Genomic DNA, 21,339 nt, shown 5'->3' with positions numbered 1-21,339 from the left:
TTTCATGTTTGGGTGAATTATTAGCTTTAAATTATGTAAACAATAGGAACGAACCAGTATTTCTAAATGAAAAGGATCATACAAAACTTAATCAGTGTTAATTTGGACAGCAAATTTTTGTTTTAGTTTTAGCCTTTTGACTAAAATTCCATTTCATTCATTCATGTTCTTTTGGGCTTAGTCCCTTTATTAATCCGGGGTTGCCACAGCGGAATGAACCACCAACTTATCTAGCATATGTTTTACGCAGCAGATGCCCTTCCTGCTACAACCCATCACTGGAAAACATCCATACACATCCATTAAAACACATGCACTATGGATAATTTATTGTACCCAATTCACCTGTACCACTTGTCTTTGGACTTGTGGGGTAAACCCGAGCACCCGGAGGAAACCCACATGAACACGGGGAGAACATGCAAACTCCACACAGAAATGACAACTGACCCAGCCAAGGCTCAAACCAGCGATCTCCTTTCTGTGAAGCAATCGTGCTACCCATTGCGCCACCATGATGCCCACATTTCATTTTAGTTTTAGTCAAATTTTAGTCTTATGAATAATTTTAGTTTTAGTCAACTAAATTTCCTAAGATTTTTGTCGACTAAATCGACTTTACTGTTATGATGATTTAATCACATCCCGCGTCTACTGTGGATAATTTACTTTTTAAGTTTGTGTGTATCATGGATCACACACCAAGATTAATCCTGATTGGGATCTTGTTTTCCAAAAAAAGTCCCCCAATCACATTCTTGTCTCTTTTTTTATTAGTCAACGAAAATGTCAGTATATTTTCATTGTAGTTGTAGTCATCATCACTTAATTTTTATTAAGTCAATGAACTTACCACTGAACCTAATAAATGAAAAGAGAAACAGACATCACTCTTTTTAAATACACTTCGATACGCTGTAAAAAATGCTGGGTTCCACAAAATTCCCTCATGTTGTCCCAACACAAATCAAGTAAGTTAACTTAGTTATTTTTACAAATTTAAGTGGATTGAACATAAAACGGGCGAGGCCGTGGCGCAGTAGGTAGTGCTGTCGCCTCACTAGTTCGAACCTCGGCTCAGTTGACGTTTCTGTGTGGAGTGTGCATGTTCTCCCTGCCTTCGCGTGGGTTTCTTCCGGGTGCTCCGGTTTCCCCCACAGTCCAAAGACATGTGGTACAGGTGAATTTGGTAGGCTAAATTGTCCGTAGTGTGTGAATGTTCGTGTGGATGTTTCCCAGAGATGGCATCCGCTGCGTAAAAACTTGCTGGATGAGTTGGCGGTTCATTCCGCTGTGGCGACCCCGGATTAATAAAGGGACTAAGCCGACAAGAAAATGAATGAATGAATGAATGAATAAATGAACATAAAACAATTAATTTGTCCAAAAAAACTTAAGTATTGTGTTGCTTTAACTCATTTTTAGTAAGTAATTTAAACAAGCAGCAAAAGTCATTTTTTTAGTGTAGTTTGATTATAACAGAGATGTCCAAACTCGGTCCTGGAGTGCTGGTGTCCTGGGGATTTTACCTCCACTTTGCCTCAACACACCTGCAAGGTTGTTTTTAGAAAGCTTAAGAGCATTATTAGCTAGCCTAGGTGTGTCTGATTTGGGTTGAAACTAAACTTTGCAGGACACCGGCCCTCCAGGACTGAGTTTGGACACCTCTGGATTATAACAAGCACTGAATGCTATAGCTGAACTATGTCCTTATGTTTAAAAAAAATTCACCGAGAACAGTTTGGTTGGTAAAAACTAAATCTATCTTGTCTAGGTAAAATTTTGAGTGAGTAGATAATACATTACAATTTGTACTTATTTGGCAGTCATTTTAAGTTAGGGCTGTGCAATTTAATATGATATAATATACATAAATACAATGAACAGCCATATTTTACTGTTGCATAAAACAGATCTGACATCTTAACAATGTAATCAAACAAAAATAAATAATAATATAGCTGCAAGCAGCAATTAACGGGGGTCAAGCAGTTTAGCAGGGTAAGGGTCATATAGCAGTTAGGACGCCTGTAAGTAGTTTATTCGACAACGAAATATACGATTAGAGTGTTAGAGTTTATAGATTGAGCTAACAAATGTTTGATTAAACACTCCAGAGAAGCAACTTCGATTTTTACATATTGACAAATTTTTAATGAACATTTCGAGTGACCGCTTTTATGTCAAAGTGACCAGTATAAACAGCCCTATGATATATTGTGTAGATCGAGTCATGGCACCTTAGACAAAGACACGACATGTCAAATTTTAAGTTAATCAGATAAATGGTTACTCAGATACAGTGATTTTACAATGTATAGCGCCATCATGTGGCCATTGTCTACGAGTTTTATTCTATGACCTTAGACTGACCTCTTGCATATGTGTAACACGTTTGGTGAAGATATTTTAATTCCTTCATGAGTTATGGCTATTTTACCTCTTCTTAATAAAAATGACAAAAGAGCAGTGAATAAGCTATTAGTTATCTCCTACTGCCATCTAGTGGCCACGGTGTACTTTATTTATGTGATTACAGCCATTTAGGTGTGCATAAACATATCCCTTCTATAATTGAGCATGTTCTAACTGTATAAAATGAAACATTTGTATTTTATTAAAATAATTAAAAATCTACAGAGTAAAAAGTGTGACAAGCTTTGACTAAATTTGATCTTAAATGGATTAACTGTGTTCATGCCATGTCAGTTTGGGATTCAGAATGCATTACACAACATTACATTACATTCTTTGCTATAGAGCAGTAAAATAAACATCAAGTGGTCTGTTACTGCCATCTAGAAGCCACAGTTGTGATTTTCTTTACATGTTTTAAAACAAGGTGTTTAATTATAAAACCAGTTTTACCTATTAGAATTATTATGAAGAGGTTAACTGGGACCAAATTAGACGTTAAATGCATAACAGTGTTTACATCAGGTCAAAATATGATTCAGAATGATCCTAAATGCAATTTCCCTGACTTTAAACTCAAAAAATGTAAAACAACAAAGGTATGCAAATGTTTTGAACAATAAATAAGTGGTCTTGTTGTGACATCTAGTGGTTAGAAATGGTAGGTGACAGTTAAAAGTCTGTGTTATAGTGGCTAAAATTATAGAATACTGAAAATATGTGTTTATGAGACCTTTAAACATCCAAGATGGGCAAAAAAATTAACTTGTAAATCATTTCAGTGAAAAGTGTGTAAATGAAGCACATTTACTTCATTTTTAAGCCATTTTAGCATGTTTTTAGGACCATTTCTACTATTATAGCGCCACCTATTGCCCAATCTCCACAAAATTTAGCATGTTTATTCACATTGATTTGCCACATCTGCTCACCAATTTCTGTGATGTTTTCGGTTTTCCTTATTGGTTTACAGGCATGTAGGTTCGTGTAGACACGCCCCTTTTGTTAATGAGCCTGTTACAGCTATCTAAAATGGAAAGTTCAACTTTTTTTTGATAATTATTGATCTACTCAGTCCAGAGGTTCATACAACACTGGTTTCGTTGCGATTGAGTTAAAAACCAGGGACTAGTTCGCAAAAGTAGGTTTTGTTTATATTGATGGTTTTTTAATGAACAGTTTGAGTAACAGCAGTGGTTTTAGTCTCAAACTGTTCAGTATGAGCAGACCTATCATATGATATGTAGATTAAGCGTTTTTTGTGAAATAGTGTGTAAATGAAGCACATTTACTTTATTTTTAAGCGGTTTAGCATTATTTAAAGACTATTTTTGCTATTATAGCGCCACCTATGGTTTGATCTTCACAAAATTTTGCATGTTTGTTTACATTGATATGCCACATGTGCTCACCAATTTCTGTGATGTTGTGAGTTTTCCTTATTGGTTTACAGGCATGTAGGTTCGTGTGGACACGCCCCTTTTGTAAATTAGCCTGTTACAGCAAGCCAAAGTGAAAAGTTCCACTTTTTTTTGATAATTATTGATCTACACAGGCCAGAGATTCCAACAACACTGGTTTCGTTGCGATTGAGTGAAAAACCAGGGACTAGTTCGCAAAAGTAGGTTTTTCCTATATTGATGCATATTTAACGAACGGTGTAAGTGACAGCAATGGTTTGAGTGTCAAACTGTTCGGTATGAGCAGGCCTATCATATGATATGTAGTTTGTGTGGTTACGCAAAAGGTTGTGTGATACACAACCCATTACACCTTAAAAATGCGTAAAATCACCCCCTAGTGGCCGATTTCTTTCAAAATTCTTACAGACCTCTAGGTCTATAAGTCGAACATACCCAGCGAGTTTCGTTCCGATCGCTGATCGTTAACCTTGTTAAATGGCTGCTCAATCTTTATTGGCCAATGGCGGCCATGTTTTTTGAGATGTGCCAATGTCCTTATAATATGTCATGGCAAACTGGTCAAAGACACTGCATGCCAAATTTCAAGCTGATCGGACAAACGGTTGTAAGGTTAGGGTCATTTTATGGTTTTTAAGCTTTATAGCGCCACCATGTGGCCAAAGTCTGCGGGTTTTGCAGTGTCACCTCAAATTGAGCTTATACATGTGTATACCAAGTTTGGTGATGATATCTCATTCTGTTCAAAAGTTATAGCTCCAATTAGCATTTAGCTTCATCTAGCATCGAACATTGTTGTGTACTGTTTCGAGTGAGAATAAAAATGTCTACTTTTTTTTTGATAATTATTGATATTCAGTGTCCAGAGAACATTTGAGAGGTGGTTTGGTTTAGATTGAGTGAAAAACCTAGGACTAGTTCGCAAAAGTAGGTTTCGGACAAAACGCGATGTAGCGGGAAAACGGTGCGTCGTAGAGCAAAAAGTGCAACTGTGCACTTTTGTTAGGGCTAACTCAAGGATTCAAAAAATGTAAAGTTTTTGAGTCTACGACAAACGGTGAACGTATAGCGGCCAAAAATGTCCAAAATGTTGGTTTTTGGCGCTGTAGCGCCACCTATGGTCCGATTTGGCTGATCTTTGGTGAGAATGTAGTGTACCGGGGTACTACGATCTGGCCAAGTTTCAGCTCTCTCGGCCTTACGGTTTGGTCTGGGCAATAGTGACTTCGGCAGAATAATAATAATAATAAAAATCCTAACAAATACAATAGGGTTTCAGCGCTACGCGCTTGACCCCCTAAATATCACCACTACTTTGCTCCGCTGTACTGGTACAGTTATATTATCAACCTAAAAACATCACAAACAATCAGCTATACCAAACACAAGAAGCAAAGTGGAGATACTTTGTTGTCTTATTGATTTCTTAACATGGCTTGATTGCTTGTTCATATTTTAGCATCCATTTTAAAATCGTAACAGATTTTTGGACAAAGCGGCACGGTGGCTTAATGATTAGCACTGCTGCCTCAGCAAGATTGTCACTGGTTCAAGTCCTGGCTGGGTCAGTTGGCATTTCTGTGTGGAATTTGCATGTTCTCTCTGTGATTGCGTGGGTTTCCTCCGCATGCTACGGTTTCCCCCACAGACACTAAGTGAATTGGGTAAATAAATACAAATTGACCATAGTCTATGTGTGATTGCGGGAGTGTTTGGGAGTTTCCCCCAGTACTTGGTTGCAGCTAGAAGGGCATCCGCAGTGTAAAACATATGATGGAATAGTTGGTGGTTTGTTCCGCTGTGGTGACCCCTCATAAATAAGGGACTAAGCCGAAGGAGAATGAATGAATGAATGATTTATGTACAAGAAATTCAGCACTGCTTGGTTTCAGAGATGCACATTGGCATGTATACATATGGCCTGTAGGGGTAGGAATCTTTAGAAACTTCACAATCCGATTTCGAATCTGGGGTCATGATTCCAATTCGAGGGGCCACGATACGATTAAATTCTCAACCTACATTTTTCCTGTCTTCTGCTGTGCATTTTCATCTTTACAACTTTTACTAGTTATTTTGCAAGACACAGTATGCAGCAGCAAAATGGATCAGAAGCGCAGTGCCTATAATAATTCATCTGTCCAAGTAAAGCAGATTTTGCAGCATGCATATGTGCATATAAACACTTTTTTTTTGTTTAGAGCTCGTGCCTACAGATTACTAATTTTAATACAGAATAGATTCTGAACATTTGAGAATCAATTCAGAATCGTTAGACTAAAGAATTCCAATGCAAACATTTTTCTTCTATTCTTTCATTTCTTCCATTCCATTGCCAATTGCCTGATGTGCTTAAAAGTATTTTATCGTAAGTTGTAAATCATTTATTGTAAGTCTCAAATCCTTTAATGTAAGTCATTGGAATATGTGAACCAGAAGTTGCTGTGACTTTTAGCATGTTGATGTACTTCTAACTAAAATGGAAGATTAAGTTGGGCCGAGGCTTTTTTTTTGCGCATCATTAATTTCCTCATCGTAAACTAGCAGAATGTGGGGAGTGGTTAAGAATATCAAGACTGAAGCAGTCAAACTCACGTCAACAGGGAAAACAGCTACTCTAAACGTTCAGATTTTGATCAAAGATTATTAAAATAATTTTTTTTATTCAGTGAAATAACTTACACGGATTAATTGTTTACCTAAAGAATGACAATGTGTGCCAACAACAAAAACATAACATTTTGATTTCAAATTTTCTGCTTTTTTTATTGCGATTTATCTCAAGATAACTTAATAATTTTAGATTGATTGGGATAATATAGTAGGGGATTGCATAAAATATAATCAACAAATTACAAGCAGAGATAAATAATGTAGAGCAAATACAGAAATAAAGGAGTCTAAACGTTTACATTTACAATATGAACAATAAAGCTGCATATGCTTCATTGTAAATAATTAAATACAATTAATCTATGTTAAAGCTATGAACGTAATAATTCAAAGTGGCCAAATGCTTAAAATGTTTACACAGGCCTTCACTTTATTATGGTTGAACTAAAATGGCTCCAAAATTCTAAATTGTTGTACCTGGTAAACTTCAATCCTGACTCCACATTGCACATCCTACAATGTGTCTATTGCAGGTTTACACATTAAAATTTCAATGCTAAAACGATATATTGCGCAGCCCTAGCACTCTCTTTAAGAATCTCACCAGGAGTAGAAAACCATCCAGGTACTTTTGATGAATTCACATCCATTTTCACCTGATTTGCTGAATTTACCTAATTTAACACAGTTGTAGCAAAAAATATATATTTTGGATGCCGTGATTGATTGTCTTGTTATTCTGTTAGGACTTTTTCAAAAGTGAAAGTGTTGCATGTGCGTGGGTTTACATCAGACAATGTGCAAAACATGCCAAAACTCTCTTTTTGACTGTGTAAGGAGTAGGACAATCAAATGTGTTATCAGGAAAGCCTCACAGTGTTTTCGGCTGTTGTTCCATTCTTGTGGTTCTTTGTTTATGGTTTATAGTGTAATCAACTCAAGAGTTAATGTGTTTTTCGTTAGTTTTGTTAGTTTCCTGTTGCCAGAGGTTGCGTTTTCCAAATGGTACGTGGACACAGATGTAGGGAAGCAGCGCATCTCTGTCCCTGTTCGCTGATCTCAGCAGGAAGGGACGATCGGTTGCCCAATTTCCTGTCAGGAACATGCTCAGTTCCCTAGCGGGGGGTCTGCATGAGTGGAGGAGTTCAGCAAGGCAAAGGAAAATGGCCAGCGTTCGGGCCTGAGAGGCGGAGGATGAATCATGCAACACTAAAGGGGGGTTGGGGTGCTTTCTCTTGCTCTGCTTGGCTCTTTTTATTGGACTGCAGTACTGCAGAGAACTCATGCCAGCATTCCACAGTAATCAATACTTGACACAGGCCGGACACCCTGCCAAAAGACAAACTCTGACACCAGTCACACCCTCAGCCCAGCCTTCGTTTTTGGTGTGCTGTCTGTAAAACTCCTAGAGCTCTGCAGGTTCTTTAATAATGTACACACCAGGCAATGTTTTTGGTTTAGTTTTGGCTGAGCTGAAGAGCTATTTGTATGTTCCTGCAGCCTTCTGTAGTGTTTGTTTCATCAATACACTTATTTTTAACTGAAGTGCACTCATGTAGTACATCAGAAAGACTGAGGGCCTACTCACACTATGCCATCGGGCTCAAGCACGGTTCACTTGGCCTGCCCTGGCCCGGTTGGAAGAGGTGGGCCTGAGCGCGGTTCACTTGGGCTTTGGCGTGGTACACTTGTGTGTGAGTGCAAAACGCACCAAAGCCCGAAACTGAAAGCAAGACGTGACTTTTAAGGGACTGTTTCATATGGATTTATTAATCATTCTTACTGTTCAATGAACGCAAACCCCTCACTGCACGACAGCTGTGCACCTTCAGCAGACCTCCTGATTCCTGCAGCACGAGAGCATTATGATTGTTTATAAGCACCAAAAGAGGCGAAATATCTGACTGCGTGTCACCGCATCCCTAAGGACTGTTTGGCAAAATATTTGATTGCATGTCACTGCATATCAAACGACTGAAACGATATAACTAGAGAAATCTCCTCTGTGCTGAGCGAGAGCGCTTCTCACTGAACAGAGCGCAGCATCGATGACGTAAGCGTGCAGAGGCCCGATTGTATGTGGGTGCGGGCCGTCGGGGGAGACGGGAGGGGGGACAAGCGTGCTTTGGCCCGGTTCGAGGCAACTGTACATAGTGTGAGTACGGCCTAACTCCCTCCCTCCAGCATCCAGTCACTTGCCTGAGATTGCAGAAATTAGCAAATGACAATGTTTAATAATTTTTGAATCTGCTTTAGACGGTAATAATTATTATCAATATTTTTATTAACATTTTCTGTAGACAAAGAACTTAGAAAAAATTAGAAATTAGAGAAATTAGTCTTTTTATAATGGCATCGTTTCGGAAGTGGATACACATTTTTTCAGGGTTTCTGATGAAAAAAGTCTTAAAGGTTTCATGTTGCACACTTTAAGGCCTACAAAATATATAATCAGAGTTGAAGATTTCAAATTCATAAAGCCCAGTGTCTTTTTTTCAGGGTGTCTGCATGGTATTAAAGTATTAAAAGTTTATACTTCAATTATAAGAAAATTAAGGTCCTTAAAAGTTATTAAAGTCTTAATCATGTTTTTACGAGGTCGTTTTGTGGTGTCCAATGTATTTGACTTCAAAAGCAAAAATATATATATACCTCTTAATATTAACAATGACGCACTCGATCCACGTGATCGGCTTGCATCCGGCCAAGCTCCTCTGACCAGGTGATGTCAGGTAATTTGCAACAAACACAGGAAGGTGATGTGGGTCTCCACATGTAGTGAAACCATAGAATGAAACAGATGGAAAAATGGGGAAATGCAAGTTTACGTATACTCCTGGTTGGAGAAAGACTTCTGTCTTTAAACAGTGGCATAAACAACCGCATAATTTAATCTTTCAAGCTTTTTTCATCTGAGCTTATCTGAGTTCTGTTGCATGGTTGTGCTTTTTTGATTTATTTAGCTACAACTTTTTATTAACAACTGTTTATTAAGTTAAAAGTTTGATACTGATTAGAACTTGAAGTGGCGAATCTGGGGATGAGATCTTAAATATTCTGAAAAGGTCTTAAAGTCTTAAAAAGGTATTGAAATTACCTTTATGATTCCTGCATATACCCTGCTTTTCCAATCTAAATAGATTTATTAATAAATATTTCAATTATTTTTAATTATGAGTCAAATGAGTTTGATTAAAACAAGAACAAAAATCTGTCAATGAGATATGAAAATAATTTTTTCGATTAAAATTAAGTAGATTTTTAAAGACCTTGGAAGTTCCGATGGATTGTTCGAAGATCGGTTTTGGCCGATAATCACATTTCATGACTCGATCGGTACTCGCCAATCTGGGCGCCAATCTCATGAACCGATCGCAGGTGTTTGTTTACAGCTTTACACACAGGAAGTTGCTTTCTGTGTCTTTGCCAATATTGCAAGTAGACTAAAACCTGGTTGAAAATTTTAATTATATACAAAATATTTAAAACTTATTAATATAGTTAAATATTTAGTAATATTAATTAGATATTTAATAATATACCTTTTTTAGTATACGTATTGCAGTAAACAAATATTATTTATAGGTGTGCATTTTTACTTCTTATGCATCAAATAGGCACTCTAAACTTTTGTACATTGAGACATTTTGAATTCTTCCATCATTTGCAATGTTTCTAAATTGCTTTGTTAGTCATTTTTCTTACCTATTATTTTCTGTAAAGCTGCTTCTGGCCATGACATGTCCACACTAAATAGTTATAAGAGACATGTTTATGGAATTTATATGCAACATTCTTTATTTATTCTCTTAAGTAAGGAGAGATCTCCACTCAAGTATTATACTTAGATGGAAAATGTGCTTTATGCATAATAAAGCTTAAAGCTGCATGACAAGGAATCAGTGCTCGGTATTAGCCTCAAAAGTCCTGATCAGAGCTTCCCTAAAAAAATTTGGTCAGTGAGGTTTGAAAATTATTCTCTTTGTTTAGAATTATAGATTTTTAAAGACCTTTTTGCAAACTTTGGGTGTTCACACTCAAAAAAAGCAGAGTAAGAACATGTCTATTTTGAAATGTGATAAGAATTTGCAGTAAAGGTTATATCTATATTCTAGAGTTCAGGAGCAGAGTTATTTAAACTGTCTTTGGTAAAGCTGAATTAAATGTTAATTCTAAGTGTTGGTAATACAATTGACTGTGAGCACCCTGTGAATATGCAATTAGAACATATTGACATATTGATTTTGCTTCAAGTTGTTCATTGCATTTTCTTTACTTGGCCTTAAAAGGTTTTAAAATCTTACATTTATCTTAGTAAACCCCACATAAACCATGTGTGTGAAGGTAGTAATTCTTCCACCACTACAATACAAATACAATGAACTGCTTAGCTTGGCTGAAGCTGCCTAAAGAACAAAGCTGTAGTCCATGGAGAAATACAGTATTTTATGTGAAATGTTCTCCTCCCTATAGAAATCTGTTGAAGCGCCATTTAATTTTAACCTGGTGGAATATTGTATTTTTATTTTAAGTTATTAGAATCTGATTAGGAAAACAGAAATGCAGTCATAAAAATAGAATAGTCCACTTTCAACCACATTTGGGATGTCTTTGAGGGAGTGGGAGGGTCTGTGGTTTGGTGATGCAGGGAATTCACTGTCCATGAAATCACACAATCAATCTTCATTTAAATTAACTATTGATTAATCGCTAACTGTGATAATGCAAGAAGAGTCCAATGGTGCACTTCTTTCCAAATGTGCATAAGATGTTGAGGATACTAAGGACATATTTAAAAATCTGGAGAATGTGAAAAGGCCATCATGTCCACAATAGCAAAGGGGTTTTAATAAGCTTGAGTGCTTGCTTAAGTTCCTGCACATCTGCTGAAGCCTATATGTTTTGCAAACCAGCACGTCTCAAAATGTTGATGAAAATCCATGCTTCATCAACCATCAATAAAGTATCAATCAAGAGAATTATTGGCAAGTAATCAAAAGTCAGTTAATAGTTCACATCGTTAGTCTGGTGTGTATGGAGAATTGGAGAGAAACATTTCTGGTCTTATAGCCTCAAAACTTTGACAACCACCGTTGATTTGTGTTAGAATTCAGAGGGCAAGAGAACATAGTGCATGTTACATTTTTTGGTCTTTAAACTCTAAATGTTTAAGGATTTGGCAAACAGTCATAGAATATTGACTTTATTCTTTAACATATGAGCGGACACAGCCACTGGAACCTTATTGGCTCAAGATTTCCGGTCTCATTCACTTTTATTGATTTTTAGCCTTAAAAACAGCTCGTTATGCTGCTTGGTGTTGCAAATTGGTATTTTCTTATCCTGTTATTTTTATTTTTATGAATAGTCATAAACACACTAGCAAGTAGTATGACAGTTTATTGCTGTTTGTGTTCCTTGTGATTTGCTCCATTTTGCAGTACAGAATAAGGTCAATATTTTCTTTGTCTTGCTGTTTTATGCATTCAATCCCAACATGCACATCTACACTATAAAAGTAATCTGATCAATTGCAATTTTAAATACCTCTAGAAAAAGTTGATAATAGTGTTGTCAATTTGTAATTGGATCAGCAAAACTGGCAGTGTGTCTTCAGCTCCTCAAAATAATAGTTCTGTTGAAGAAACTGTGTTATGAGAGAAGGTTGTTCATGAACTTTGATTTGACCAGTGTTACTGTTAATCAAATATACTGGTGTACGCAGAACGAAATTTCCTAGCATTGGCTCTGAAGTTTCAACAAAGAGTAACAGTAAGCCATAAATAAATGGATAAATAATAGTCATATATACAGCAGCGGACCGACCGTTCTTATCGTCAGGTGGATCTGTAGTGCAAATTATCATAGTGCATACAATTTATAGTGTAAGACTGAAAATAAAACACAAAGCAAAAAAAAGGGGTAAGAGATAATTCTTTCTGCACTACTGGATAATTCTTTCTGCACTACTGTGGGAAAATAGTGAAATGTTTTCATACAGGTTTCCTGAACACTTCCTCTAATCAGACAAACAGATACCTGAATTTTTGTCTTCAAGTTGTCTTGGTATGCTAACCTTAGCAACAAAAGCTTATTAGAAATACATGCTTTAGCCTACGTTTTTAAAAATCTTTTAACAAATGTTAGATTACAGTTTCTATAGGTAAAATGAATGCTACAGGGCAGTATGACCTTTTTGACAGTAATGATAATGTTGCAGGGTCATATTGTGATGATAAATAAAGGGTTATTTTCATGCAGTTCTTTCCACAATACCTAATAAACTCCACAAAACGAGTTATATGCATCTATGATTTGTAATCAAATATATTTCTTCTCTGCCACAGTCAGGTGGCACAGTAGCTTTCTTTATACAGTGTTTGAAATTGGGTTTGAATTTGGTAAAGCATAGTTCTATAAAAATGATAAAAACCATGTAAAATCCTTGTGTTTTGAAAACACTGTTGGTTGGGTTTAGGTTAATGTTGGGCTGGGCCGATAAAAAATGTGATATCGAATCACGATAAGCCCTGGACTTTTTTACTCTATATTGATCTAAGAGCAAATCACACAGCAGAAATGTGCAACAATGGGAATCTAAAAGTGTGTTGTTATTAGAGATGTGGCAAATAATTTGTGGCTTCAGTTGTTGTTGGGGTACTCTTTTAAATCTGAAAGCATTAACAACTTCTATTGAAATGTGTATCGTTATCGTTCAATATCAAATATAATTGTTGAGATTGCATTTTTGCCATATCGTCCAGCAGTGGTTCTTCTCGGTCAGTGGTCCTCAACCACTGGGCATGGACCGGTACCGGTTCGTGGATCAGTTGGTACCGGGCCGCACAAGAAATTATTGATAATTTCTGTTTTATTTATTATCTGAGTCTAAATGATCTTTTATTTTGAAAAATCTTTTATTTTGAAAAATGACCATAATGGTTACATCTTGGTTCGCATATTTTGTCTTTTCTAGAGTTGCACAAGTTCGTAATTTTCACTGGATGTTTGCGGCTTGCATGTGCAAGCGGTGTGACGTGCTCGTGCCTTCCAGACACACCCATGAATGAATGAATGAATAATTGCCAGGAGCGCACTGGGAGTCGTGTTACAAGGATTGATGATCAGCTACTGCTTGTATGGAACACACATTTCGGTAGACTAATTATCTCAGACAAATACATTCACTCCAACACTTGAGTGCTTTGTAATTTTTCCATAAATTAAACTTGTATCAGAGTGACAGCAATTTTATCAGCTTTCTACCTCTGAGAAAACGGTTGATGGTTGATAAACAACATACGAAACACCAACATAGCAACCCAAGCCCCCCAACACCCGCTTATTTGGGTTTGTCATCTGAAATGTGCAACAAAATGTATTCAGAGGAATGTATTTTACGCTTGCCACAGATGTAGGTCAGACTCGTTTCCAGTGAACCCCGATTGCAGAAAGTATTTTAACAGAAAAAGCAGATCCATCACCTTTAAGAAGTCTACCTAGTGACACATTTACTTGACATTTGTTTTGTTGTGGAAAGATTACGTAAGAGGACTTGTTCTAAAATTCTCGAGTTGTCTCTGTGGCAGTTGACTCACTGTCATGCATTCTTCTTTTCATTAGACCCACAAGCACAGCATTATAAATGGACTGTGGTCTTGGTTTCAGTCTTCCTGCTGGGATTTGCTTCAGCTTCGTGTGTGTGTGTGTGTGTGTGTGTGTGTGTCTCAAAGTTAGCAGTACTTTGCATTCTTTATCAACAGAGTGTGACAGAGCCAAGCCTCTGCATTATCTCTATAGCCTCTGATAAGGCCTCTTTTACTCGTAAATATACATAATCATGTTGCCAGCTGTCTGGGCTGTACAGTTTCATTGCGGGAGTGTCTGATTGAGATCACTACTCTTAGAGAGAGTATGTGCTTTTCTGGTGTTGCTCTAAATTTTTGATGCTTTCTGGAATGTGCATTTATTTGATTTCTTAAAAAGGTCTGAAATAACAATATATATTTTAATATCACTGTGCCTGTGGGGTCTTAAAAAGTCCAAAACAAAATTTTTGGTATTAAAAGTCTTAAATTCACTGAAATGTCGTTGGTCTTAAATCATTTTAAACGGGTATAAATTTTCCTTTGTTTATGTAAAACTTTGCAGCTGATCCAACACACATCCAACAACCAACAATTAGGGGTCCTACGGATCATGGTTGATTAATGATTTGTATGGATCACAACCCACGGTTCGGAACACGCGTAACCCACAGATTAATACATTTTTTTATTAGCAGATTAATCTTAAACTTGTAATCTAAGAGAGATCGCCTCTCAAGTCATTCAAATGGCATGTATGAAAGCATTTAATCTTTCCTTTAAAATATAATGATGACGGAAAAAGTTGTGATGGGTTATTTAGATTTGGTGGGTTTCTTTGGTGTTTTGTGTGACTACTTGTTTAGCCTGCATTAATGCATTCAGTGTAAGTTGCATGATTAGTCTGTAAAAGATTGGGAACTCAACACCCACGCAGCATAAATTGTAAATTATAGTGATTTGTATATTTTTTTAATCCTAAGAGTTCATTCTTTAGACTTTTGAGTCACACACATGCACCTGCCAGTGCCTATATTGTTGTTGTTGTTGTTGTTTTTTTTTATGTTTCATTTTCTTTGTATTTGTATGATACCAATTTGTGTAACTTTCTGCATATTCTAATTAAGAAAAGAAGAAAAAAAAAGACTTTAGAGTTAGTAATAACATTTCAAACAGTCAAATTACACAGAGGTACTGGAATAACAGTTTATAGTTTAGATAAAACCACTGATGATTATGGTAAAGATTACAATCACCGTCATATGCATTTAACAACGCCCAAAAATAAAAGTTGTAGACCGCAATTACACCGTTTAACCAATAGGTGAATCATTAAAAATATGCCACTGAATAATTCCTCAAAAGTAATCATCTAGCAATGAAAAATGAAGTTTTAGGAGTGAATAACTGAATCATTCATTTGAAAATGAGAATACAATTAAAGGAGTTCTACAAATTATAATGTGGAATTCATACATTAGATTTACTGTTATCAGCAACAGTTGTAGTAATAGTGAGTTTTTCACAGTACTGAATATTTTACCATTTATTCTTATTCACCTGATTATGTCCTAAAATTACAGCTTTTTAAGTTTTGTTTGTTAATACCAAAAGTGTCTCGCAGCGCTGTTTTTGTAATAAATGAAAAGCAAATTACATTTGTCTCTTCCCTTTTTAGCTGATCCAAAAAATGGTCCGATCCGTGACCACAAAACCATTATGAGATCTGAATGTGAGATTTGTGATCCGTTACACCACTACAAACTATACATCTCAATAAAGCTTTCAGCAAAACTCTATTTCTAACTAATATTACAACAGTCTGTTGTGTATACATTTAGTTTTAAGTTTTTTAATAAGTTTATTTTTTTAAGTTATGTTTAAAAAATTGTGTGCGTATACAATTATATAAAAAATGGAAATAACTAATTACTTTTTTGATGCTTGGTCATTTAAAAATAAAAATAAATATTTCTTATGCGCCATGTCATGGTGCTAGATGATTTCTGAACTGCCCTGCAATATAGACAGGATGGCTGCTGATAATTCAGCTGTGTTTCTAAAATCAATACATTTTTTTAAATAGAAAATCGTCTTTGTTAAATTTCACTTTGTACTGTCATTTTAATCAAATAAATAAAAAAATAAAAGTTTTTTTTTTGAAGTTGGGAAATGTGGCACAACAACATTGCCTTCATTTAAATGTTAAATCGATAGGAACTTGAACACGTCGGTCTTTATCTGTGGCCTTAATCTAAGCCGTATCATGTTTTCCACCCAGTTTATGGCGCTCAGTCTATCCAGTGTCTTTCTCCACCTCTACATATTGGAGACGTTTGGACACGCTGGTTGACTTGCCACAAAACACTGGTTAATTATTAATTAGTTTTTTTTTTTTTTTGTTCGGGTCTGCCAGACAAACTGAATTGCACAAATATGCAAACATGCTTGGAGGATACAGAGGAGTGAATAGGTCACTGCAAGCAGACACCTGTCTTTCCAACACAGCTACGCTTGTAGTGGAGTGTTCTTCTGCTGATGTATCTGGTTTAAAATAAGAGTTATGCTGTCTTGCTGTTGTTGTATCAAGTAGTTGTATCATGTTATGTACTTTACACTAACTATATGGCCAAAAATATATTTTGCAGATATATTCTGAGAGAATGTTTGGCATTGACAAACTCGCAAAACAGATTGATGGGGATAATTGGTGTTTGGATCACTGATGTGGAAGTAACAGTTTATTGATTTCTAAAAGCACATTGGGATGTCCTTATCTGCCAAAATAATATCATGTTTTTGGTTTGTCTGTATTGTTTTGCTTTAGTCAGCAAATGACCATTTTCTTCAAAATAAGAGCCAGAAGTGCAGAGTGATGTCAACAAAGTGATGTTATTATTCCGTATTGGTGGAAGTCAGAGACTAGGCTTTGAGGTATTTCTTCTAAAAGGTATTTTTGTCATTGTTTTAAAGCATACTAGCCTATAGATTATCTTGATTTTAACATATTCATAATAATATGAATTCTAATAATTAAAAAATAACATTTCTACAGGGACTTGTTTTTAAAAATATATATTTAAAATCTGCATTTTTGTTCCTTTTTTTGTGCAGTTATTCTATAGATTGAATGACCACACGTCAGAAGCGTTTATGTGAAAATCATTTAGATGCATGATATACAACACAATTTAATGCCCTGGCGAATTCTGACGTAATCACATTTTGTACCATTCCAATAACATGGACAGAGGAAAACATTGCTTTTAGAACCTCTCTCTCTATATGCCATGATTTTTTGCCACACAGTAACCAACAGATTTTTTTTTCCACATCTTCAAACCAGGATGCCTGGTCACCATTTCAGTGTGAGTTATTAGCCTAGTTCACTGTAAACTATCACCTCTGATGTTACAATTTTAAGATGGTCAGTTAAGGGGGAGGAGAGTAACGTTAATGTTGGATGAAACACATAAACAAGCACACCATATCAACGAGTGAGGGACAAAATACCACGACTAACTAAATGTAATAAAGTGAGTTTTATTTAGAAAAGACAGTGATAATATGTGCAAAAATATATATATATAAAAGAACAATAAATATTTACAAAAATATTTTGAAAATCGCAGACAACAAACAGGACACAAAATGTTGTAGATGGGAGAGTTGGAGAGATGAGACGCAAGTGGCATCCAAACAATAGAAATAAATAAAACAAAAAAGAAAACCTACCTTACCTACACTGATAACAGAAAAAAACAAAAGCACAGTGGGTTTGGTCTCACCACTAACATAGTGTGTCTAACAAAGGTGATATTTAAAGCCTATGTGTGCACAATGTATGTCACGTGACATTCTTACCTGTCCCGCTCTCCAACCTCAGATGTGCTTAAAACTAACGTAGACAAATGAAGAATAGACAACAAAAGCAGGTATATTGTAACAATATACCGGTATGACGGTCTACCACGATTTGAACGTGCACGATTATCATACCATGAACAATTGCATATCAACGGTTTTAACCCTTAAAGACCGAGACAGCCGCCCGTGGCTAAAAATAAGTATTGCTCTTAAATGTTTTATAACTTTTGATCCGCTGATCCGATTCATACAATTCAAAGATTGGCATAAAGAAGAGAATCTCCAGTGCTGTATCACATAACATTCGCGGACTTTCAGAGGCTCCGGAATCAGTGCGGTTACGTCATCAAAATTTGACAACGCTGATTTGACAAAGAAACGCTCGTCACTGTGTCTCCGGACAAACCAGATATGATACATTGATGCATTGTCCCTCCTCCATGCCCAGATTGGTTCAAACTCGCTATATCACAACCAATAAGCATAGGTTTCGCTTTTGTTTGTGGACCAACAGTGAGCTTTTTGAACAACACGGAATGAGAGATAGGCATACATTTATGCGCGGCTAAATAAAACGCAAAAAAAAAAAAAGTTTTGCATGAAATAATTCTCATACTAAGTACTTTTGCATGCACAGCAGCACAGAAACATGACAAAACAGTGACACAGCAAAGAAGAACTGCTGCTCTTGCTGTTTCCAAAAGACGCAAATGAAGGTGCAGCTGTTTGTCTGCATTGCAGACAACCATATCCAAATCCATATCCACAGACAACCATATCCATGCTGGCACATAAAACCTAAGGATGTTCCATATTGAATCTAGTTTCGTTATGTAACTATTTATAGTATAGTAAATATTTATATCTATTTTTTTACTGTGGATTTGCACCATGTTTATTTGTACTTTATTTGGACTTTGACACATTATTTATTATTTTTTTATTTGTTCATTGTAAGTGGTGTTGTTTATAGTAACTGAAAATATATTATTTGGAAAAAGTCAAATTTGCTTCACTGTTCTATTATTTTGTAACATTTGTAACATACCGTATACCGCGAAACCGTCAAACCGTGGTATTGTTTTAGACGATTATCATACCGTAAAAAATTCATACCGTTACAACCCTAGTATATACCAAACTGTAACACGCTGACTGAATGGATTGAAATAATTCACTGACACAGCATGCAGAAATTCAAATCGTCCCGGCTTCGCGAGTAGCGTCCTGTCACCACTTTTATGCCAGGGTGGCAGCGGCTGGATTGAGACAGTGTGATGACGTAAAGGGGACACGACGAACAGCTGGGCAGCGTGAGCCAATAGGAACCGATCAGCTTGTTTAACCCCACACAAACTTATTTGATATGTTTAAGGGCCAGTACACACTAAGCCGGTCACAAACAACTAGCGCAAAGGAAACTCAACTGTCATCTTTCTCTGTCATCTCACATTGGCTTGCATCTGGTCTCGCCTGGGCCAAAAAGCTGCCCATGATCACACCAAATGGGTGCAGCTGACTGATTCAAGAGGACGTGTCTTTCTGAATCGCTGGGCAGTTTCTCTTTTCTCATTCAGAATGACAAACCCTAAACTTTTGACTTTCACATGCAAGGCATAAAAAAAGCAGCATTTAGTACCATTATTATTGTCACCCACCACAGAAGTATTCACTCCTGCAAATGTGTCTGTTAATCGAATAATCCATCATTTGCAAATAATGCCGGGCGATATTGCAAAAAAATTATCACAATATCATGTTTCATATAATTCGATATCAATAGTTTAATATTTTTTAACAACACATTTAGGAATATAATTTTTTTAAACACTTTATTTTAATTTTCTAATATTACTAAGGCAAATAGTTTTAATAGTCAGAAACAAAATAAAAATTTAATTTTTTATAATTAAATAAACATAAGTGTTAAAGAGACTTCAACTTGATAAATAAAGTGTTACAAAGTGTGTGCAATGGAAAAGCGTAAATACTGATCTAAGCAAACTTTACGGTGTGAATAATGATGATACAGTAAACCTCAAACCATTTCAACAAGACAAATTATGATAATCAAATATGAGCTTTCAAATAAAGGAACCAGCAATCATTATTCAATTGTATAATGCAATATTAAAAATTGTGAAGTTGAATGATATCACCCCTATGCTAAAAAAAAAAATTCAGATGGGGTGCTAGTGGCTGGGATGCACAAGAAAAGAAACCAAAAAGCCACTCTGGCAAAATCCTTACATCTTTTTTTATTTACAATCTTCTCACTTCTTTTTGCTTGTGTTGTTATTCTGACTAGAAGTAGCAAGCGTGTGCACTTGGAGCATCCATTGGAAATGACAAACTTACACTTCTAAGGCACGAACTCAGAAGCCACATTTTAAAAAGACTATAGCGCTTCATACCAAAACTTCATACTAACTTTTTTTTATTGTTATTGAAAATGGTGTTCGCTCAGTAAATAATGATATCAATGTTGTCGCCCATTTGCAAGTTTTTGAGAAATATAGCGAAATTACAGCCGAACTGTTTGTGGTTCCGTTTCACTTGAATTGTTTACTTGCTGCGTCACTTCACTACATCACTCACAATCTGATTCAGTGCTGAATAACCAATCAGAGCGATCTCTTCAGCCGACTGGCCAATGCTGATTTGACATGCTAAATCAAATCAATGCAATTCAGTGTTAACCCGATGAGGGACGATGTGTGGAACACACCAAATTAATTAGCTGCACCAACAAAGCCCAATTACCTGGCGCTTATGTGCTACTCAACTTGTAAATTCTTTTCACACAATATGAGCCACGGCCATATAAGCATCAACAACTTCCACGTGACTTCTACCAATTGATGAAAAAGAAGTACCAACATGTACTAGCTTGTACAACAGCAAAAATTACAGTATAAAACAGCAATTTTGGGTTTTTTGACCAAAGCAGGAACATTTAATTAGTGTTTGTCCTGAAGGTGCTTTTTATCAAATTAATGAATCATGCCCTCAGCGTGGATAATCTACAACAGTTAAGCAAGTCAATTTGAGTAGACTGACAAAGTAGCTGACAAAACCACTGTAAAATGACATGTGTTTGTGATTATTTTTTTATATGACGTGGTATGAAAAACATCCAGGGCTTTCCATGTTGAACTATACACTTCCTCCAGTTTGGGTCAAGAAATGCAATGAAATGAGCAACATATGTCAGTGAGGGCTGAGTTAGCATGTGGCAGCTTCAGCAGTTGCACGATCACTGTCTTTGCTTCTCTGTTGTATGTTCAGGTCATAAAGACTCTGCGGGATGAGCATGTGTTCCTGAGTTCTGAGAATAACAACTGTTGTGACAGACGCAGGTTTACACAGAGCTTTTTTGTTGTCTATGTGGTGTTTTGGTGTATCCAAGTAATGCATGATGTGCTGTATGATATTTA

General features: G+C 36.2%; 1 protein-coding gene and 1 long non-coding RNA gene across 5 annotated transcripts in view; both read left to right on the top strand.

Annotated features, from left to right (window-relative positions):
• The window catches only part of sh3gl1b (SH3-domain GRB2-like 1b), a 41,901-nt gene that overhangs the window by 1,480 nt on the left and 19,082 nt on the right, over positions 1–21,339 (top strand).
• On the top strand, positions 16,863–20,130 carry LOC147842621 (uncharacterized). Its single transcript, XR_015497785.1, has 2 exons — positions 16,863–17,970; positions 19,033–20,130. It is a non-coding gene; the product is annotated as an uncharacterized LOC147842621 (long non-coding RNA).

The sequence above is a fragment of the Danio rerio genome, chromosome 8, assembly GCF_052040795.2.
Source record: "Danio rerio strain M-AB ecotype USA chromosome 8, GRCz13ab, whole genome shotgun sequence".
NCBI lineage: Eukaryota > Metazoa > Chordata > Actinopteri > Cypriniformes > Danionidae > Danio > Danio rerio.
The sequence above is the reverse complement of the archived record's forward strand: the minus strand, read 5'-3'. Positions and strand labels throughout refer to the sequence as shown.